General features: G+C 39.4%; 1 protein-coding gene across 1 annotated transcript in view; it reads right to left on the reverse strand.

The window, feature by feature from the left end:
• CNTN1 (contactin 1) overlaps nucleotides 1–14,201 on the reverse strand; it is a 206,735-nt gene extending 192,534 nt beyond the window's left edge. Inside the window, exon 1 of the mRNA XM_041471486.1 lies at nucleotides 14,139–14,201. The gene's annotated coding sequence lies outside the window, so the exon portion shown is untranslated. The remainder of the gene's footprint in view (nucleotides 1–14,138) is intronic.
• Nucleotides 14,202–16,790: the final 2,589 nt, after the last annotated feature.

The raw sequence follows: 16,790 nt of genomic DNA on the forward strand, positions 1-16,790 counted from the left end.
ACTGCTCTCCAGGGGCTACATAAGCATCTGAATCCGAGAGGGAAAATGAACATAATCCCAAACTCTTAACAGTCAAAGCTGAAGTTTAGTCCCTGAGAAAAGAACATCCTTGCACATACTGTATGGGACAACCATCTGTCTGAATACACCAACTGAGAATATTTTTGTCTGAACAGCTATCAAAATCCCCAAACTGAACATAAAATTTGCTCAAAATTAAACACAATAAGCATTCTAAAACTACCACTATGCAAAAAACCCCACCCCAAAACAAAACAAAAATCCCCTGCAGCATTACTTATTAATTTAAACTGAAATAGATCTTCCTGTCATCAGGCAATGAAATTCAATATATTTCCTCCTCCTTGGTATCCATGATAATTATTCAAACTTTGTTCTACTTTTTGCTGTGCTTACATATTTTGTTAGATTTAAGTACTGGGGGAAAAAAGGGGGAAAAATTGGTCTAAAATACAGGACATCAACAAAAACAGCATGCTCACAATCCTCCATGCAAACATCTACAAGGGTCTTACTTGGTACATCACTCATACAAGGACCAGAAACCCGTATCAAATGGGTTCGCAGGAGATAAAACACTGTGCCTAGAAAGATAACAAATACAAGCACTGTCTTTAGGGGATTATGTGCTGAGACTCTGCATGTCTGTGAGCTAAACTAAGCTACAGAGGCAGCTGAAAGGAGATAAATGACACTGGCATATAGTTTAAGGGAACTTGCTATTAAAGGACCATTGAGATTTGCACTGTTCAGACAGTAGTTGTGAGATCAGTGTGTTCTTCCCAAAGTATTCATAACATGTCCATATTAACAATGGTGACAAATACAAATTGTTTAGTTACATCAATATAATCACTCAGAGAAAAAAGACAAAAATATTATGTCCCTGAGAGAATGCAGCTTTTATTTCATTTTCATTAAATCTAGTTGTCTAATTTACTTGCAGGTTCTTAAAAAATTAATTCTAGATTCAGAGATATTAATATGTCATTTAAAAATACATTCTAGTGATTCGAAAAGAACCTGAACTAGATTTTTTTTATGAATTAATGGGATTCCCACTTCACTGTGAAGTTACAAAGTATGGAATGACTCCAGAATTACTGAGCTATTCATCACATTAAATTGACAACCCCATATAGTGAAACCATCAAGTGAACATTCTGCAGCCAATATGCTCAAAGGGACATATCAGATCCAAATGAAATATTCAGGTAATTAAAAATCTAAAAATTAAATTAAAACATCACACTATGTTTCAGTCTATATCTGAGGATATATTAAATACTAAGTACCCAGGAACACCAAAAAGCAGGGACATAACATACTTCTCTTACATAATGATAAATCCAACCAGCTTGATATCTCCTCCCAACACTCACAAGAAATTCAGTTTGAAATTTGAGCTGGAGAATATTAAGGATGCTTGAAGCAGTCTCTTAGACTGTGTTGAAAACAGAGATGTGGTCCATGCAGATCAGAAGGTGGCCATTCCTTTTTCCTTATGGCTGGGGATGTGCCATTTTGCCCTCATTACAAATGCAGAGTGTATGCTGACCAACAAACACACAGAATCTAAATACTGACATGATCAGTATAGTTAGATAGAACAATCTTAAAACAAAGATGCCTTCTTCTGCAGAAATAGTTTACTCAGCTATAATAAACATATTTGCGTTGGAATTGCATTAAAAGGTTAGATAAAATTGTTCTGAAATGCATGTGACGCGACACGTTTTGTGTTAGTATTTTTATAACAATTGGAAAATGGAATTGAACTTGGTTGCAGTGCAATAAATAACAACACCTCCACAGACGTAAATTAGAATACAAAATGGAAATTCAAAATTCAAACTGATTACAGTTCAATTCCAAATATAACAAGAAGATTGAAAGAAAATTGAGAAAAGTGTTTCACAGGTCAGTGACATCCCATTGCAGTCTTTCAATTCAGTAGCAGATGTACAAGGGTTGTGTTGTCATAAAAATCCCATTGCTGGGAATTTCTCTAAATGGAGTCAGTAGAAAAGAGCAAACTAGAAAGAGAACCATGAGTGCTGAGAAGGTGTCTAGCAAACACTAACAGGCTATGGAGATTTATTGTCCTGCTGCCTTCTCAAGACATGAAAGAAGACCCAGAGGCTGTGGCAGGTGTGCGAGGTCCCCAGGCCATGTCAGTGCCAGCGAGGGGCTGTGCAGCTCAGTCCCATCCCAGGTGCCCTGCAACAGGGTATGTGTGTGACAGCGTGTGCGTGTGACAGGATGTGTGTGTGTGACAGGGTGCACCTGCAGGGGTGGGAACAGCAGCATTAGACAAGCAAATGTATCTGCTTTTGCAAGTGTCTGCTTTTAATAGCCTTACTCTAGTCACAGTAAAAGCTTAATTGATAAATTAGTTGTTCTAATACATTTTCACTGGAATCTGTCTCTCTCTGACTCACTCCCTTATCAGGGAGAAGAGAATACACAAGCATGTTAGGATGCTCTAAAAGAGATAGGACCTAATCTTCTGCATACCCTGACATGCATTACAACACCTGCAGAACAAAGTATTTTGTCAACATCTAATTCTGTTCTTTATACAACACGTCTCTGAAAATGTACTCAAATAAATGGGTTTTTCACACTTTCATTATGAAGAAAAGGTACTACAAACTCCAAGACATGATCTGCTCAGATGTCCTATTCGATGCATGAAGAGACTCCACTAGCCGCACAGAAGGACAGATTTCTCTGAATTCTGTAATTCTGGCTTTAAGCACACTGCAATTTGTACCCATACACACTGCCACAATCTCCAATAACTGTTCAAAACAAAACACACTTTTAATTATCTCTCAACAGTAATGTCCCACAAAACAATTCCCTGTTGCTCCATTAAAAAAATAACACATACAAAAAAATCCCAACTAACAATAAAATTAAAGAAAAGAAAAATGAAGTAGTAAAGAATCATAATCTCAGATGCACAGTATAGAAATCTGATTTTTAATGAAAGGGAAAGGAAAAATTTTTTGTATAACTGCAGACTGACAACTTTTTTCTTCCTTTACAGCAATATCTTTTGCCACTCATTTCACAGAAGTACCCCAGAAGTTTTTCCCAATCAGCACCCTCTTCAATTTCCAAACATTCTTAGACTGGTTTGTAGAGATATAGGTGAGTCTGAGCTGCTGGCTCTTAGTGACACAAGTCATTCAGAGAGCAAGTACTTCTTCCTCATGCTGCCCACATATAAGCCCTTTTTCTTTGAGACAATTTAATAATGGCTGATTTTCTCAGGAAAAGGGAAAGAACTTGCCTTAGAAAGCCTGTATTGTAGCATAGGAGAAGGAGGCAATTTCCTTACTCAAATTCAATGCCAATTACCAAGCTGTGCAACTTACAGTTCTCACTGGGAGCCAGCACCTGCCAACTGTCACTAGACCAACAGAGAGGAAAGAGACACAGTAATGTTTTCATACACTTCTGCAGTCAGAATTAACAAAATAAAATTAAATAATGTTTAAAAAATCTAACCAAAACACTACTTGCAAATGTCTGTAAAAGGTAAGAGAATATTTTTAAAAGTCTGCAACAAATATTTCTGCTTTTATATTTTATTGCACTGAGAAAACATGGTCAGCAAATTTATGAGAAGTCCTAATCTAGAGCAGGGCAAAATCAGACTATTTGTTTTAAATTGTTGATGTAAATTTAAACTCATGCAAACAACTTCAGACTGAAGAACAGAACAAGCTAGGCAAATTAAGAAATGTGTGTTTGCCCTTGTTAGCTTCTGCCTCCTCTGAGCCAGCTTCTCATCACTCCCTATCCTGAGATGTGAATTGCACCTACTGAAGTCCTCAGGCCATCAAGAGAACTTCCAGGGAAGATGAAAGAACAATCTAGGTCGAAAGCCTGGTTTTCAAGTTTTGATGAGCTTCGAATTTGGAGACAAGCATGGGTACAAACAATGTATCAAATTGATATATCCAGCAACAGAAAATGTTGCTATTTTTCAGGAAGAGTAAGTTTTAAAATGTCACCCAAATGCACACACTGGTATTTTTTCGTATGTACTAAACAAGCTCCCAGGTAAAGATCCCATAGAACTGGAATAATGAAGTCAGAATCAATAAAATTACCCTGTAGATTAAAAAGAAAAATAAATACACTTTTTACGCAAGTTCTTAGCAACATCCTGAAGGATTGTTTAGAGGCAGCACAAGTGTCTGTGTTCTGTGAAGTTACTCTCAACACCTAAATATTGATATTCTATACTATGGTAAACATCTTCAACAAAGAGCTCAGTCCAATCCCGGACTTGTATCTGGATGATAAAGGTTAATGGACTAATGTTAACAGCTAACAAAAAGTCCTCTCATTTAAATTCACCTATTTTTAACTCTGAATTTTGTGTTCTGGCAAAACTTTCAGATGAGGAAGATCAACTGACAAGCAGAAAAATAATGAAAATTTGTATTTAACAACTGATTCCTCCAGAATCAAGAGGGCAAGAATTAGGTCCTGGACTCTTTGGAATGGTTGCCTATGTTTTATGAAGCTGAACTGAAATTTCCTTGCTGGTACACCAAAATTTCAAAAATTTAATTTAGTCACTACACATATAGCCATATATCCTTTTTAATTTTTTTTATTATCTTAGATTGTAATGGATCCATGACAAATGCCAAATAACTGCCCCTTGGCTGCTTGTGCACCCCATTACATAGCACAGTATCTAGCCAGTACACACACAATAAATGTTTTACCCTTTTAGAAAGGCACTTAGTACTTATAAAAAAAAAGTTTAATACCTCATTAAACATGACAGTCCTTGAAAAATAGACCAAGAATATCCTAAATATTTGGAGAGCTTTAGTTTAGATAACTGTTCTACCTAGAAGCCTGCTAACCTTAACAACGCTGTCTAGAGGCAGGTGCTAAACTGCTGGAGTAGAAATTGCATTGCAAGGTCCTCTATATGCTTCACTATCCTTGTATTAATCCAGTTTTCCTTCAAACTGGTCTGGAAAGAATATCTGAAAGCTGATTAATTCTGTTACATAAAATATGTAGGTGCTTTAGTAGTATTAAATAATCACAGAACAGTAAATTCCGACCTGCTTTCATTGGCCTATGTGATATACTAGAATTTTTTTGACAGTGGCCAAAAAACCACATACATCCCTCCCACACTCTCCTTTCTTCTCTTGGCACTTGCACCATAGTAGAGTGCTTGATATTTGTAGGGTTTTGGGGGTCTGGTTTGTTGGTGTGTTTTAAAAACAAAGAACACACAACACACACATGTAAAACCTTAGTGACTATTTGCAGGCTTTATCTAATCACTGTCAGTTTAAATACTATGTTAGCAACACTGCCAAGGATAAGATCAGCTAAAAATATTTAGTAGGTCACAAAAGCCTGCTACATGAATGTAAATAAAACTGAGGCCATACGTAAGTATATGGTAATGCACTGAAGTGTATTTCTTTCAGAATTGTCCTAGTTAAAAAATAAATAAATAAATAAATAAATAAATAAATCCTATGCAGCTACTCTGTGCTTCTTTCCAGTATATGCATAGGCAAAGTCTGGATTATATGAAGATGATGTAACTTCAGATACAAACATCACATTTGACTGGAATTAAACCTTCTAGAAAAAAAAAAAAAAAGGGGGGGGAAAAGAGAACCTTTTTATCTTTTGAATGCTTCAAATAAGATCTCATAGAAATGAGACAAAACAGGTTTTATGGTTCAGCCACATTTAAGACTGGGTCAGCTGGTCTGTAGAGAACCCACAGAATGTGTTTCTATAAAAGAATGTGAGCGGAAGTGGCAACAGCTGTGCTTTACTACAAACCTGAGGCTGTTTTAACTACAAAACTTTCTTTATGCCTTTAGGTTTCTGTTGCAATCTCTGCCATTCTGAGCAGCAGATAAGTAAACTCCCATTTTCACAACAATAAAATACTTAGTTTAATCAAATTTGTCTTTTTCTGTGTTTCACCTACACAGTTAAGTGCAAATTACCCCATTTCTCACATATACCATTTCCCTGTATGCCCCAAAGTCATATTTTGGATTCACCTAGCCTAATAAAAAATGAACCAAAAAACTGCTGGTAATAAAAATGCAATTGTGTCTTTTTCACTCAAATCCCTTTAGTTATCTCAATTACTCCTAGTTAATAAAACACAGATCACCATCGCTTTAAAAACAAAAAGCGATTTAATATTAAAAAAAAAATTATCCACTCTACTATCCCAGAGGGAGAATTTATATTGTTCTTGATGCTGTTTCATAGTCAACATGAAATTTCTGAGAAGAAACAGGGAGAAATACTTCAGTCCAAAAAATTCCTTAAGAAATGACTCATTTTTTGCACATATTGACAGAAGATCCCCAGAAGAATAAAAAGCATCCTCTACCAAGTAAATGTACTTGTTCATTTCAATAATACAATGAAATTAAGTCAAAGTAGTTTTTACACTGACATTTTAATAATGGAATTAGCAAATTCTAAACTCAGTTCTTTAAAATCATCCTACTTGAGATTGTCTATTTCTCATCCTTTTTGTTTTTGGGAGTATTTAATAAAATGTTAATATTAAAGTATTTCTCTTTCTTCTTCAGTTCACTATCTTCAAACAAATAGAAGTGCATGGAGAGAAAGACCTTGTATAGAGACATGTTTGAGTATATAACATAAGTTAATCTAATAGTGACTGGATGAAGTCAAAGTGTCAAATAAGACAGTCAAGTATTTTTTCCATTAAGAATTTTTTAAAAATAATTTTAATTAGGTTTTGCCAGTGCTTTCCAGACTCTTATTTCATAAATACCAGCTTCTTAAAATGAAATTAATTCTTTATCTAAATGCCTATATGTTCACATATACAATCTCTTTATAAAAAGACAAGAATTATCAGGTAAACTGGTTGTTATAGGAATTACCCCATTCACGTATTTTTCAGTAAATGCATTAATAAAGACTGCAAAACTCTACTTTTGAATGGGGCAGATCAACATCAAGAAAGTAAATAGGCAATGAATTATTGTGATGAGGCAAAATTAAGATCTTATTCAGCATTCCCTTAAAACTCCAACAATAAACCATTATTCCTACACTGACTAAAAAGAAACCCCAAGTAAATAAAGAACCCACAACCAAGGGAGCCAAAGAATCCATCTAACATGGCCTAATGCAAAACTGAAACAGAAAATGTTTAAACAACAAAGTGTAAGTATCACCCCAGATGTTTAGAATGGAAGTCAGCATTGGCACTGTTCCAATAATTATCCTTCAATGGCTTTGTTTGGATTTTGTTTGGGTTTTATTTGCTTGTTTTAAAATACTTGCAGAGTACTTATGTCAAGAAAGAAATTAAAGCAATCAAAACAAAAATCATACATAATTTTTAAGCGCAGTAATGCTGAACTTTCATCTTTATTTCAAAAACAACCTATTACAGTCAAGTTGTAGACTAATTCTGCCATTGGGATGGCCTGTTTATGCATTTTTCAGGGATATCATGGCTACACCTAGTCTAAGTGGCAAAACTGGATACTTCTTCAAAACATGTTAAAAATCTTTGAAAAATTTCAGGGTCAGGAAAAGTCAGAAGGACAAGATATAATAAAAGTACAGAGCAAGGGCAGTTCAGGAAGTGACAACAAGAAGGCAAAAAAAGGAGCATTTCAGAATGCCTGGCTTCCCAAGATCTATTTCAACAGCAGCTGGCCTCCCTGGAAGCTCCTTTATAATGAAAATATGAAGTGGAAACTATTCAATACCAAAGTTCATTTTTATAAAAGAAGTAAACTGTAGACTGCTGATGAAAGGGGAGCTAGGCTTCTGGCAATATACAAAAGAGAAATGACCTTAATCTTCAGAAGAAGACATTCAGAAAACAAAACAAAAAAAAGTGTTATTTCTCATTCTCATTTATCTTAATTATTTTCTTTTTGCTTTGCTCAAAAATGATCATAGTGGAAAAATCCAATGCTTTCTCCAAAGTACTACTAGTAACAGCAGGGAGTTCACCCTTCTAGAGAAAGCAAGCCTTATCAACAGGTATGTTATCCTTCTAGGCACTTTTACAAGTTTGCTAATAATCCATGGTAAAGGAAAATACAGTCTTGCTCTACAACATAGACACATTAAAGGTATTTTTAGCTTTATTTAAGATCTTATCAGTGAGTAGTTGGCAGGACAACTTATTGCCTTTATCAAAACAAAGTCAGCTTTTTTCCAAGTTTCAAAGAAAGCATTCTAGTTGAAAATACAGATATCTAGAAGGAATTCTTCATGAAGAAATATCTGAGGTACATGACTGCTTCTTTTTTCTCACAGAATAAAAACTGGCTTATTTCTCCTATGCTCTGATGAATCTTAAACATGAAAACCTCAAGAAAAGACATAGTGAAAAACAAAACTATATGTGAAAGGTTAATTTATGGTATTCATAAAATCAAGACAGCTTTCAAAAAGTTACATATTCATCACTGCATCACATATTAATTGAATTATATGTAGGCACTAAAAAAAAAAAAAAAAAAAAAAATTCCCATCTCACTGAAGCTGATGTCTTAAAACCAGTCACTGTTCTGTTGTTCTGTCCTTCTGGTTAAGACAAGGCACCTCGCTATCTCCTCATTCAGTAAGCACCAATCCTTCCCAGAACGATTAAACAATTAACACTAACTAGGAACAACATAGAGACAACATGAACAGCCTGTTGCACTTAGCAGCATCAGAGTTTGTTTTAAATAGTTACATTCAGATTTTGAGTATGAGATTTTGTATGAAAAATATAATTTTCATAAAGAACAGTTGTATTAATAGACCAAATTCTTTTTTCCTACGAACTTAAAGATGAAGAACTACAACTTGTTACAATGTAAGCGTTAACTGACAAAGCTACTGAATCCTGCTATAATCGCCCTGAAAACAGCCCTATAATAAAATATCTAGCCTAACTAATCCACAGCAAATCTAGTAGTGCATTTAAATACAATTACCAATAAAAACTATAAAGGGAATTCAGTATGTAACATTATTTCATTCACACATTATTTTGTCTCTTGGCACAGCTATCCTTTCCCTTTCAGAAAATACTGTTCAGACTATATTGACTTTCTCCCCCCACTCCCTGAGAATTACAGAATAACCTCATAGGATATTTCATGCTGTAAGACAAGTCAGAAAAAGGGATGTCATAGGATAATTCATATTGTTAGGGATGTCAGGAGGTTTGTAGCCCAACATCCTGCTGAAAGATAAGACATTTGGTCAGGTTACTCGGGGCTTTATTTTTTAGTCTTGAAAGCTTTCAAGGAGAGAAAGTGCACAACTTCTCTGAGTAACCTGTTCCAATGCTCAACTGAACATATAAAAATCTCTCTTTGATTTTTACAAACAAATTAAATTTAGTAGCTAGTAAGCTGAAGTGCATTACTCATATTTTATGGCAAAGAAAACCAATTTCATGCAAATGTAATGCAGCAGTAAATTCAAGCCCATGTCTAACAACTGAGTACAGGCTGGGCTAGGAATAACTAATAGTAACACTTCTGTTCAACTCTTGCTGAACTGGAGAAAATTGAATTGTCTATAGTAAAATAGGATGTTTCCAATAAAGCTATAAAAAGATCACTTATCTTATGGCTAAATCCTAATCTCTGTGCTTCAAGCTAACTTATTTGCATGGGACCAACATATCATCTGTCCACTACGTGTCAATTATAAAAACATTACATAAATAAAGGCAAAGAACTTGTCAAATATGTGTATTTATATTTCTTAATTTTAAAACACTCTATTACATTCATTGTTCTGTCTGTAGTGCTAACCATAGTTCAACCATGTCCCTTATTTCAGACACAAGAGCTACTGAGTTGTTGCAAATACTATTTTACCACATCCAAAAGACTACCTTATGTAAACAAAACTACTACGCTGCAGTGGTAACTCCACCAGTTTTATCCAGATCTCAATTCAGTGAGATGCTTACATCATCTTTTTATAAGTATTTGTCTCAAGAGGTTGGAGCAAATCCTTGAGATAAAATGAAAGAAATTAGTATGAATACAAACAAAACCCAAATCATCCATTATTTTATTTGCCAGCACAGAGCCCTGCAAAACTTAGCTGAGTTAAGCAAAAATGCAGGATATGCTACAGTCAGAACTGCTGATTTCTCTGCATAAATAGGACTACTGAGGTTGCTTGGCATTTCTATAGTTTACTACTACTTACAACTTTGTCAAAATGTTCTGTGTGGCCTTGGTTTCTGCTAGTGCATATAAAACATATCCTTACATATCACATCGAAAAATTGAAGATTTCAATTTTTAAAAAGGAAAACCACAATAGTTTTCCTTCAAAAAACGTTTGTGACTATGACTTGAAGCCATCAGCATAGACAGTCTTCGAGTTAATGCTGTGCTCTTTCATTTATCTCTGAAAATAGTAACTAAGACCAACGAACTTCTAAGAAGAAAGTACTGTGTTGTTTCAGTGGAGAAGAACAAAAGCCACCTTACAGTCTCTGAAGAAGAATAAAAATTGAGACCAATGTCTGCTAAAAGCACAGAAAAAGCGACTGGAGACAGCAGAAAGGAGACTAGACTGGGCTGACATAGCAAATCAGGATGAGGAGGCTCCAAGGAATAAAGGAAAATAAATGGAAGGAAAGCTGGCAGGAAGAAAAAGCAAGGAGACAGGACTGGGTGAGATACGAAACCAAAATCTGGAATGGTCAAGACCAGGAATAACTAAAACACTGAGACCTGCGACAGGATGATAAAGGAGCTGTCATTAGGATACATATAAATGATGAAGTGAAAAGGACTGTGCTTGCAGAAGTCATGCAAAAGAGCCTTCATGCACCACATGTTCTAAAGCCTGCAGCACAAAGGACTTCAGTCCTGCACCACATCTCCACAACCCCAGCAAATGCACTACAAGTGACACCATTCTATTTTACCACTGCTGTACATGAAAGGGACCACACTCCTATAATATCACTCATGATGGTAAAAGTTCAGGAGCTTTTTGAAAAGGATTAAACCTTTCCGATTCTCTTTGCAACCACTGTAGGTCCAATACAGTAAAACAGTGAGAAATTTACTTGGAGAATTGAATTTTTTCTGCATTTTCTCGTTTTCTTGGTTTGTTGTTAGTTGGCTTCTTTTTGTTGTTGTTGTTGTTGTTTTTTAATTCCCTAAAATTTAATTTTCTAGGTTTTAAGGACATTTATGGGACACGTATATATATTTTACTTCAAAAACAACACACAAGAACATTATTAAGGTTAGAAAATCAAGCACTCAAAAGGTGTAAAATGACAAACTGATGTCTGTGCAACCATAATTAACTTCCCTTGAGTGTTTTTGGCTTTTTAAAATACACTTAAGTAGACATGTGCTTCTTATTAAAAGTTACTTTGCCACTGAAGATGATACAGAACTTAAGTCAGGTAGAACTTATCTCCTGAAGAACTGAACTTGCAGAAAGAAAAAGGGACAGGGGCTGTGTAATATGCCACAAAGACTTTAATGGCTAACATTCTCTCTATTGTAGTTTCCTTCATTCCCCTTACTGTCATGCAGCAAACCATTTAACCTAAACCTTTGTTTCTGTAGTTTGTAATTAACAGTAAATTCCTCTTTTTCCCCATTCACCCCGCAGATACACTCACAGATGTGGGGCAGTCAGGACTGTTACAAAAAGCAGTAGCAGGTATAACTTGAGCAAACATATTTACAATAATTGTAGAAATTTCAAACTGGACACCAAAAATGAGTGAATACTTTTCACCTAAACCTCTTTGTACCTTCCTTCACCACCTGTAGAAGTGCTGTCTCACCTTAGGTAGTGTTTGATAAACTACTAGTACTTTGTGGGGCATACTGATCACATACTGATAAGCACTTTAGCAAAGCTCACACAGATGTTATCACTTCTGTCTTCAAAGCAGAGCTGAGTAACACTGAATAAATAAATCATGGGCTCACACAATGATCAATGAAAAATACTGAATTCTCTTAAGTGAGCTCAGTCTATTCCATGCAGTGAAAGACAGCATTCCTGTGGGGGAAAAAAAAAAAATAGTATGTGATCATGTAATTAGGACTGTATCAAAAGTACGTGCTCAAAAAGGCACTTAAAACCTCTTTATTCCATAACCTTAATAATGTGGAATTTCTCTACAAAAGGTGTTTAAGACAGACACTCAATTTAAAATTCTATAAAATCAAGTAGGTCCTTGCATTACCATGAAGTTGTGTTGAGGTTGCACTATTTTTTAGTACCACTTAAAAGTGAAACTGGAAATCTCTTGCTGGTTTAGAACAGCATTGTGGATAATACAAATATGGACCAGGATACAAGTGTTTTGCTCAGGTTATTTTTACTTTTTGCAAAATTTACAGATAGAAAAGATCTATTTTTTTATAATGTCAACTATTGCTGAAGAGAAAAACTAAGCAACTGATAACATATATTTGAATGCAAATGACCAAACAAAAGATTCATACTACCAACAGATTTCAGAAGCATTAGGGCAAGCTCTTATTAAAGAAATTTTGGTGCACTATCATTAATAGAAGAACGTGGACCAAAGCTCATCTTTTCACAGAGATCTGTACAGTATTTGCACTACAAGGGCATTTAGAAGTTACTAATGGTAGATGAAAAAAACCTGAGAATTTTTATAACTTCAAGTTATTTCAGAAAGCTTTCCCATCTTATGTAATTTCAAGGCCTGTGCTCATAATTTTTAGTGGTTTACAAGCAATTCTATACAAAAGAGTGAAACTAAGTAACATATTTGTTAATACCTTCTTTGATACAGGCCACCTCTGCACAGGTGGCTGCATTTTAAAGGCGTATTTTCTCCTAAGATGTACAGCCTAATAATTACATAATGGCTTATTTTTAAAACGTTAACAAACCCTTTTTAATGTGCTTTAATAAAACTGTACTATAATATTGTTACATAACTATGACTATGCTAGAATATAACACTCGAAAACATTCTCAGCTCAGAGGTCACACTTTACTTCCATTACTAAATGGAGCATAGTTGATTAACTGCATAGATAATCTCCCGTAGATTTCATAAGCAGAATTAAACAGCGCTTCATAGAGCAGCTGCAGTTCCTAAAAAGCCGCTCACCGAGGTGCAGCTCGGGCGCGGCTCCCGGGGGCAGGCTCAGCCCTTCCAGGTGCCTTTAGCGGGGCTCAGCAATGGCATTTCTGCCCTCACCAGCGGGTTACTACAGCCGCCCCGAATTACTGACATTTACGGAAACGCGGCGCTAATAAAAAAGGCACTATTAGCATTTTACAAGGAGAAAACAGAATGAAAGGCTATCATTTTTACTGCAAGAAGGTGCACTGAAAAAAAAAAAAAAAAAAAAAAAAAAAAAACCAACCAACACCCTTTTTAGCTCGTCATCACTAAACACACCCAAAACGCAGATAAATCAGCGTACGGCGCAAGGCTGCGGCTGCTCCAGCACACAGACCATGGTGCTGAAATGATGCGCTGGAGCACCACGGCACGGACGCGTTTTACACACGCTGCCAAAATCCATACGTGCGCGGTAGGGAAAGGGAGAGGAAAGCGCGCACGAGGCTTCCCCTGCGGCAGCATCCCGGTCCCTCGGCAGCCAGCATGCCCCCCCGAGCCCACGACCGGCGGGGACAGCACTCGCCGGAGGATTACCCGGGGCAGGCGGCCCACTTTCGGCAGCCCGGGGTGCCGAGTAATCCCGTGCCCAGCGGGCAGGCACCCTGGGAGGGGGCGGCTTCCCCCTGCCCGCCCCGCTCCCCGTGCCGGGAAAGCGCCGCCGCAAAGGAGGGGTGCCGCCGCAAAGGAGGGGTTCCACCGCTGCCCGCCGCCCCGCACCTGCCCCAGCCCCCCGCGTTCCCTCGGCCGCACCGGCAAAGTTGTGACTCCCCGCCGCTGAGGGACCCACCCCGGCCGGCGCCCCCTGCCCCGGACCGGCGGTGCCGCGGCCGCGCGCCGCTCTGTCAGCGCCGCTCGAACGCGGGACCCCTCTGCGCTGCCCGGGCCGGGGGCGCCCGCCGCGCCCGCTGCCGAGGGAGCCCTGCCCTACCTGCGCAGTGCCGCCGCACGGCCGGGCTGTCACCCCGCGCCGTCCGCGCCTCCGCTGCGCAGCGGGCACGTCTCGGACGGCCCTGGCCGGCCGGCACGGCTGGCTCGGCTCGGCGCGTCCTTGCCAGGCTCGGCAGGGCTGACAGCCGCCCGCGCGCCCCCGCCCCGGCCGCGCGCGGGGCCGCCGGGGCCGAGCGGGGCCGAGCGGGGCGCGGGGAGCGGCGGCGGCTGATTGGACGGGGGTGATGTCACTCGTGCGCGCGCGAGTGAGCGGGAGCGCGCGGGAGCGGGGCCGTGAGGCAGAGCGGGGAGAGGCGGAGCGGGTGCTCGTGGGCGCTGTCCCGAGGTGCGGGAGGCGAGCCGCGATGGAAGCTGTGTGGTGGAAGCGGGGTGAGGAGTGCCGTGGGGCGGAGGCGCTCACCGGCCGGCATCCCTGGCTGCGCTGGGCGGGAGGAAAAGGGCCTCTGCAGAGCGGGAGGGGCGGAGGTGAGCAGGGCCGGGGGCGAAGGGGGCTCGGCGTTCCTCCGTCCGCGCCCGTCCCGCCGGCCGTGACACATGCTGCAGGTGGAGCAGCACCCGCGCTCCCGGGAGCAGCGTGTGCGGCACCGGCTGCTGCTCTCACAGAGACGCTCACACGTAGTCACAGACACACAGACACACAGATTGATACAGGCGCAGCCACACGGCACTCGCGGGCGCGCTGCACATGCCCAAAGGGCGGGTGAAGCCCGAGTTAAGCTGCTGCCCCTACCCCGAGCTGGCTCTCAACTGCGCCGGCATCCACGGACCGCGTCAAAGAGGCGGGATGGACCGCAAGGATGCAGCTGGGCAAGAGTCGTGATGCTCGGGGCCCCCGAGGGATGTGCTCGGCAAGGCCAGGTTCAAACTTTCAATCCATACCCTCCTCACAATCTAGGAGAATGATTTTGAAATGACGCGATTTGTCTTCAGCCTCAATTTATTTTCTGAACTTTGTGTCTTCTCTGTAGGACCTTATTTCTTAATTCTTTTTCATTACCACAAAGACTAGCTATTTATTTTTAAAGCGTCTACTTGTCCCTTGAGCCCAAGTCTTATGGTATTTTCCACATTATAAGTTGCAGAAATCAAAACTCCCAGAGGGAAAAAAAGACAAATATGGGGCTTGCTGCATACCCTCTTGTAGAAAGCAAACAGGTCCAGAAAAGTGGAGACATGATCCACTGAAGAGTCATGAGCTGCCAAATTTGTGACGACTGCTGCAGGAAGGACTCATGAGGGATGGAACATAGATCGCAAAAAGTTTTGAGACACAGGTTCATCCTGTATATGAAATGCAAATTTTGCTGGCAGCAGGGGCTGCAACCATGACACTTTGTATTTAGAGAGGGTGACAGATAAGGCACAATTACTAGCAGACACAGCAGAAATCACACTTGACTAGTTTGCACCACCTGCATGACAGTAATGACCAGAGAGTGAAAAACTTCAGCTAGTCCAGGGCCCTGGGTCTCCTTGTTTCTTCATGATCAGTCCTTATGGTGGGAGTAACACCAAAGCACCAAGCATACATTTCCCCTTATGAAAAATCAGGTTCTTGCAGTTCCTTTTATTCCTCGACACTTGAAGTAAGGAGGGGAGGACTACTTCACTTATAGCTGTCATCTTGGGTAGTTCTCACATGTCTGAAAGGATCTGAACTCTAAAATGCAAGATAGCACTGACTTTACAGCTTTACTGTTTGCTGATTGCACCAAATACGGTTATGTCAAGTTCAGTGAGCTCATACTCTCACAACCATATGGATCAGAAGCTTGTTCAAGAATAAAAAAGATGGTTCATAAAAAACCTCAACCCAGTAGATTTTAATTTAATTATTCCAGAGTTGGAGGTTTAGACTTGGGTCTTTAATTCCTGTGTCTTAATCCAATACTGGCCATTGTATGTGTACACAAACATTCAGAAGAGGAGAACTGTCACTGCTGATGTGCTCTCAAAGCAGCAGGGACAGAGATTACATGCCAGAAAATTGGGAGAAAATAAGGTGGTTGCAAAAGTGCAGAAAAAAATGGGAAATAAAGACAGACCAGCCTATTAAGGTAAACAGGTTAGATTATTCATATTGACACAGTATATAGTCACAAAACAGAAGGCATTTGAATTATTAGTGAGCTTTGAATCTCTGGCACACACCTCATACGAACATCAGTTTTTAGACACCTTAACTGCTTTCTTATGGTGAGGACTATAAAACAGTTTCAGCCCTTGCTAGGATTTAGAACAGTCTTACAACTGCTCTGAGTGGCATTGTTCATTGCCTCAGGCTGCATTTGCTGCTAGAAGCTGTAAAACACAAAGTCAGCTCTAGGATGAGTTGGTGAAGAAGTGCTGTTGTGGTGTGTCCCCTCTGATGTACAGCACGGGCTGCTGTATATTCTGCCACTGTGCATTTAACACAGTACTCTCTGAAGGATCTTCCTCCCTAATATTCAGTAATTTCAGTTTATGATTTCACAGCCAGAAGTTAAGATGGCTGTCTCACACGTTTTGAAGCAGTGTATTTTTTTTACTTAAATATACCAGTGGGTGTCTCTGCACTGCACAGAACATCTCTGTCTCTCCCTTTGCTTGATTCAAATGTCCTTTGCTAGAATCAGGGAGTCAGTAAAGCCAA

This window comes from Pyrgilauda ruficollis, unplaced genomic scaffold (assembly GCF_017590135.1).
Source record: "Pyrgilauda ruficollis isolate IOZ18807 unplaced genomic scaffold, ASM1759013v1 scaffold27, whole genome shotgun sequence".
Taxonomy (NCBI): domain Eukaryota; kingdom Metazoa; phylum Chordata; class Aves; order Passeriformes; family Passeridae; genus Pyrgilauda; species Pyrgilauda ruficollis.